This window comes from Convolutriloba macropyga, chromosome 3, assembly GCF_964194025.1.
Source record: "Convolutriloba macropyga chromosome 3, txConMacr16.3, whole genome shotgun sequence".
Taxonomy (NCBI): Eukaryota; Metazoa; Xenacoelomorpha; order Acoela; family Convolutidae; genus Convolutriloba; species Convolutriloba macropyga.
Genome location: NC_134470.1, coordinates 47,233,972 through 47,240,251, shown reverse-complemented (window position 1 = coordinate 47,240,251; position 6,280 = coordinate 47,233,972). Strand labels below are relative to the sequence as shown.

General features: G+C 37.5%; 1 protein-coding gene across 1 annotated transcript in view; it reads left to right on the top strand.

The window, feature by feature from the left end:
- The first annotated feature begins 3,630 nt into the window (after positions 1–3,630).
- The window catches only part of LOC142336643 (uncharacterized), a 46,305-nt gene continuing 43,655 nt past the window's right edge, over positions 3,631–6,280 (top strand). Inside the window, exon 1 of the mRNA XM_075385553.1 lies at positions 3,631–3,652. The gene's annotated coding sequence lies outside the window, so the exon portion shown is untranslated. The remainder of the gene's footprint in view (positions 3,653–6,280) is intronic.

Genomic DNA, 6,280 nt, shown 5'->3' with positions numbered 1-6,280 from the left:
CTGTCTGTGGAACTCTCGGCAGACAGTATGCGTGAGGGATCTTTTTTTTCACGCTTTGTGTTTGATTTCAAAATCAAACTGTCTGAGCTTTTCTATCTATCTGGCCAATAATCCGTCTGGTTCCTTAAAACTATATAACCACGTGAGGGCCCTATGTTTAATAACAATTAAAAACTTTTGTCCCAGAAGATAATTTCTGAAGTGTTGAGTGAAATAAACTATTGCAAAAAGTTCTCGTTTTGTCGCAGAATAGTTTCGTTGACTTTTGCTGAGCGTTTTGCTTGCGTATGCAATAACTCTTTCAAACCATTGTTGTCTTTGGGAAATAATTGCGCCAATGCCAAACAGAGAGGCGTCGGTGGTTAACGTATAGGGATCCGTGTCATTTGGATAACCCAATATTGGTGCTTTCTGTAATGCTTGTTTTAGTTGTTCAACTGCTGATTCACACTCTTTGCTCCAAGAAAAATGTTTTTTTTTGTTTAATAGCTTATAAAGCGGCTCTCCTTTTTTTCCGAAATCTTATATGAATCTTCTGTAAAAACCAACTAGTCCCAATATTGCTCTCAATTCTTTTATTGTTTGTAGACTTTTCATTTTTACTGACTGCCGCTACTTTCTCCGGATTCAATTCTACGCCTTGATTTGATAAAATGTGTCCCAGGAAATGAATTTTTTCCTGAAAAAATCTACATTTTGAGCATTTTATTTTCAATCCAGCCTCTTTAAGTCGATCAAGTACGAGATCTAGACGGTTGAGATGCTCTTCAAAGGATCTACCGAAGATGATTATGTCATCCAGGTATACTAAAGCCACTTCATAAGAGATTCCTGCCATAATCAATTCCATTAAATTTTGGAAAGCTCTTGGCGCTGACGCCAATCCCATGGGTAGTCAGTTCCACTTGTAGAGTCCCATTGGAGTTACAAAAGCTGTCACGTTCTGCGACTCTTCATCCAGCGCCATTTGAAAATATCCCGATCTGAAATCGATATTAGAAAAGTAACAGTTTCCGTCTAGAGAGTCAATAACGTCATTTATTCTTGGTAGCGGCCGACTGATTTTCTCGATTTGTTTGTTCAAGCCTCTGTAATCTACACCTAGTCTGTAGCTGCCATCTTTCTTTTTCACCAATATTGATGGTGCTGCCCAATACGAATGGGTTGGTTCCATTAATTTTGCATCCTCTAGATCTTCGACAATTTTTTCATTGCTTTTCTTTGATCAAAGCTCATACTGCGATAACTTTTTCTGAATGGCTGTGCATCTTTGTTGAGTTTAAATTGGTGTTTAATTTTGTCACAATATCCTTAGTCATTCGATTTTCGGGAGAAAACTTGTTGATGTCTCATGAACAATGTTTTTTTTCAAAATAGGTTCCTACTTTAGTAATTTTTTACACGGTCACTGGTGCGTCCGTTAGATTTAAGACTTTTATCAAACTAGAACCATCTTTTATTGATATCATACAGGCGGCTAAAAGCAAATCAGTCTTTAGTTCAAAATCGTCAATAGCTTCAACTAATCCTTCCACTCCCGGAATTTTATCTCCGTTTTCGTCAGCAAATTTTTATTCCCATTAGACTTTCGTTTTTACTCTGTATATAAGTGTTTTGTCCCGCAACTGCAAAAATCTGAATCCTTTGCGTTTTCTCTGCGGTAAGCGGTATTGAAATTTTAATGTGACTGCTATATAGCTTCTCTTCGTCTAATTTCAATACAAATTTTTTGGTTTTCAGGAAATCAACTCCCAGCAGACATTCTATACCTTCGTCTGCCGTTATCACAAATTCTTGTTCAACTTCCGGTAGTCTTGGTTGCCACTGTACCAACAGCGTTACTCTTCCTTTTATTTTGACAGCTGAGTTATTGGCTGTTCACACTCGTTTTGTTCATGTTTGCACAATTCCCGGTTTGCCCAGCTTTTCGTATGTGGACAAGCTCAAAAGCGATATACTACTTCCACTGTCTATTAATCCAACGCATCTGTTCCCATGAAGTATGATTTTTGCGTTTAGACATTTAATTGTGTTTGTCGAACAAACTCTAATGACATTACAGTACTCGGTGGTTTTCTTTTTAAAAGGGCAGTTTCTTTTCAAGTGCTGAGAACATCCACATAGGAAACAATTTCGACAATTCCTCGAAATGTGCTCTTCTTGTCCACAGGCTCTGCACTTGAAACCCTGCCTGTAGTTCCTCCTAGACGGTTCATCTCTTCCGAAAGATCTGTCTCGGTGACTAGGTCCTGGCGTTGGCAATCGTTGAACCCACGATCTTGTTGCTGTCCTCTATCACGTCTGTCGTCACCCCATCGTTCCCGGGAACTGCTTCGCTCCCTAGATTGATTTTGACGGTTCTCTCGATGTTTCTCATCTACTGACAATTGGTTCACAAGCCTGGTGACGGCCTCCACTATATCTTTCCTTTCATCCCGTCTAATTACCGCAACATTTGGTGTTTGTTCTTCCTTTTCTATTCTTGTTACAGCTTCTAGATGCAATGCTTGTTCCAAAACTGTTTCAATTTTCATATCCTTGTCGTCGATTTGCATTCTGAGATCTAATCTCACCTGACTATGGTTGATTCCTTCTAGAAATCCTCTCAGAACGAGATGGTCTCTAATGTCTTGCGACTCCGTTGGGTAAGCTTTCAAAGCCAACTGCTTTAAATCTCCCAGAAAATCTGTCAGTTTCTCTCCTGGCTGCTGTACGCGGCGAGCTAGTCGTCCCCGGAAAACGACCGGTTTTTCGCTATAGTGTTCTTGAAAAACTTTCATCATACTTTTCTCTTGTAGCTTGCAGTAGAGTGCGATAGAACTTTATGGCAGATTTTTGTAGCCTAAGTGCAAAGTAATGCGGCCGTTGATCAACTTCGCGGGCAGGATCTCCTTCACTTCTTTTCCACTTTTGTAGTTCCTCTAATAGCTCAAAATGCGTCACGTTGCTTTCCAAGCCGTTTGAACCGGTAAACGCTTCCGGTTATAGCATTCTCGAATTATAGGTCGAAAAAACAATAAGTTTCTAAAGATTAGAAGGTGTAAAGCTAATAAGAGAAAGGCAGCTAATTTATATGAAGTTTAGTTTTGAATGTGGTCTTTGGTTTCGGTCCTATCAAGGGTTGATTAATCTTAGGTTATTTTTACCCATTTTCGTTAATCTCGTTGGGATTTTCTCATGGTTATTTTCTACCGCACGGGACCCTGTTAGTTAAACTAACAGATAACAGGTTTACCTGCCTGACAAATCCCGTCAAGAACAAACATTTCTTGACGTCTCCCGTCAAGATGACTTTCCGTGATGGTTCCCATAATTATTTATGATGCTTTCCTTATATTGTTAAAATCCGGTTTACTCTTAGTAACTCTCTCTTTTTGTTCTCCCATTTATTGTGAAAATTTCGAATTGTGCGTTCACTATGTATTTTATGAGCATGTCATACATTAAGTTCTATGGTATACTACAGTACTTCTCAAGACGAACTTTTAAATTCAAAAAGTCGAACACAATTTTGCTTTTCTTTTTTCAGTACTCCAATGTGGTAGGATCAACAGCTAATGGTTCTTTAAAAATTCAATGTCTCGCAAAAAATACAAGCAGCCATTTCAAATGTCTCCCAAAAAACCTAATTGTTGTGATAAACTTATTAAATGGTTTCATAAATTGTATGCAAAACATGACAAGGACAAAGTCAACCAGGAGTGGTTCAGACTTAACATGTCCACATTGCTCGTCAACAGTTGATGAAACCGAAAATTCTATTGGATGCGACAAAAGTGGTTGCTGGGTACACCACACATGCACAAAGATTCCAACTGAAGCGTTGACATACATGTCCACCGTAGGCGTCTTCTGGTTTTGCAATGAATACACTAAAGCCTTGAAGCTTGTGAGATTGAAGACATCCACAGAGGTGGAATTCTAGGAAAACAAACAACATCCTACAGGAAATCAAATCGACACTGTCAGACCTGAAAGCTAAGTCAACTACATCTATAATTCCACCCCAACCAAAACTGCTTAATATAAACAATGAAAGCTCCCCAAAGATAGATACCAGTTTGGAAACTAAAATTTCGGGTATACCGGAATTTTCCTCGCAACCAAATTCAAAATATTCATGAGATTGAAGAGACTCGGTTTCGAATTTCAGAAGATTAGGTAAATTTACCAAATCAAGTTCTCAACCAAGACCGCTGTTAGTGACTTTCAACAATACCTGGACGGTAAGAAAAAGGATTGCAAACGCCCATAAAATTAAGTAATTTAATCGAGATAATGGAACAAAGATCTTTGTTAGCAAGTCTCTGACCAAGGAAGAGCAAATCAAAGAGAAGAACTGTCTAATCAAACGGCATAAACTGATTAACGATGAAACATACCTGCGCAACAAATTTCAAATCTTCAACCAGAAACTCTTCTATGAGAAATTGAGGTTTGTCAATGGTGACTAAATTTGAAATAGGAGTCCCGGGAAAATTTTGAGTCATTTCTATTCAAAATACGTAGTATAATCAATCGAGATAAACGCACTAGACTTGCTAACTATGTAAATACGAAATGTGTACACTTCTTCATGCTTACCGAGACTTGGCTTTATTGCTCATTTCACGATAAGGAATTGTTTCTTCCCAATTATACAATATTTCAATCAGAAAGAAAAGCTGATAAGAAGACCTAGAAACACGAAGCTGTTTTGATTGCTATCAAGAAAATTTTTGTCTCCAGACAAAGTCTTCTTTATACAAGCATTGATGCAGGCGTCCTAGCATGCTCTCTCTGTTTTAAGTCTTGAGATATTTTACTTTTGCGTTTTTATGCCCCAGCGGATTCATCATGTTCCAGTCCCTATGCTGTATTACCTCAAAATCGATATCTACTGGTTGAGGAAATCTTTACACTTTCAGAGTCCTTCTTTTAAACAATTGTCTATGGGAATTTCGATTTAACGGAAATTGATTGGCACGATTACTCAGCTAAGAACTCAGATACACAGAATTTTGTTGACCTAATTAGTTTTTACAGATTTCAGCAAATCGTTGATTTCCCTACTGCAGCATCAGGTATCCTCATTCTAGTCTTAATAAACACAAAAACAGAAGTTATATTCTGCAAGAAAATTACTCTGGGCATTAGTTTGTTATCGAATCATGATTCAATTGCCCTTAAATCTAGAGTCAGAAAACTAAGCCCCTCTAAGGGAAACCTAAGCTCCTCTAAGCTTATCTAAAGGAAACAAAATCAAAGATTGTTTACAGCTCCTGTAAGGCTAGAATCGATGAAATGAATAAACAGGTAGTTGAAATACCTTTTCATGGATTTTGTTGGAGTAACATCAAAGATCTGCTTGAACGGTGGTACGATTGGATTAGACTATAATATTTGAAAACGTTCCAAAAAAGACAATGCATGGATCTCAATTATCAGCGTGGAACAACCCGACTACGTCAAACGCAATTAAGTGCCTTGAAACTGCTAGGAGGAACAATGCAAACAATATAAAGAAAATAGCAGTGCTAGAGTGCATTGCAGAAACGATGATTAAAGAAGACAAAGCAGAGTTTGAATCAAAATTAGCAGCATCCCTATCCACTGCAAAACTTGCTAAATACTACAAAAATTTAAAGTCGACCGCAATTTTAAGCTCTGTCTCCTTTAAGAACGAAATAGCTAATGATCCTGTTCATCAATGCACTCTTTTCTCATAATATTTTGCTTCAAATTTCAAAATATCTTCCAGATTCGTGCCGAACAATTTGCCCCCGTTGCTAACCTCATTTACAGATTTTGACATTTCCCTACAAACGATAGAAAAGATATGCGAAAAGATAGAAGATCACAAAGCAAAAGGTCCGGACGACATTCCTGCAATTATATAGAAATGATGTTCAGGGGCAGTCAGTAAACACCTAAACCAAATTTTCTACAAAATAAAACAAAATAGTAATTTTCCAGATGGCTGGAAAAGTTCATTAATCGTTCCGATCTACAACAAATTTTGTAAGTGAAATTGAGAATTATAGGTTGACTTCTTTTCTTAAAATTGCATCTATAATTTTTGAACGTTGTTTGTTTTTGTATCTTTACCGGCTTTTAGAACCAATCCTCCATCAAGCTCAATATGGTTATCGAAAAGGTCGCTCTTGCGTCGTTCAACTCTTAGTTTACCTAGAATCTATCTATAAATCATTTGATTCAAAAAAAATATTGACATAATTTATACTGACTATGAGAAAGCGTTTGATAATGTCGATCACGGTATTCTCTCAACAAAACTATT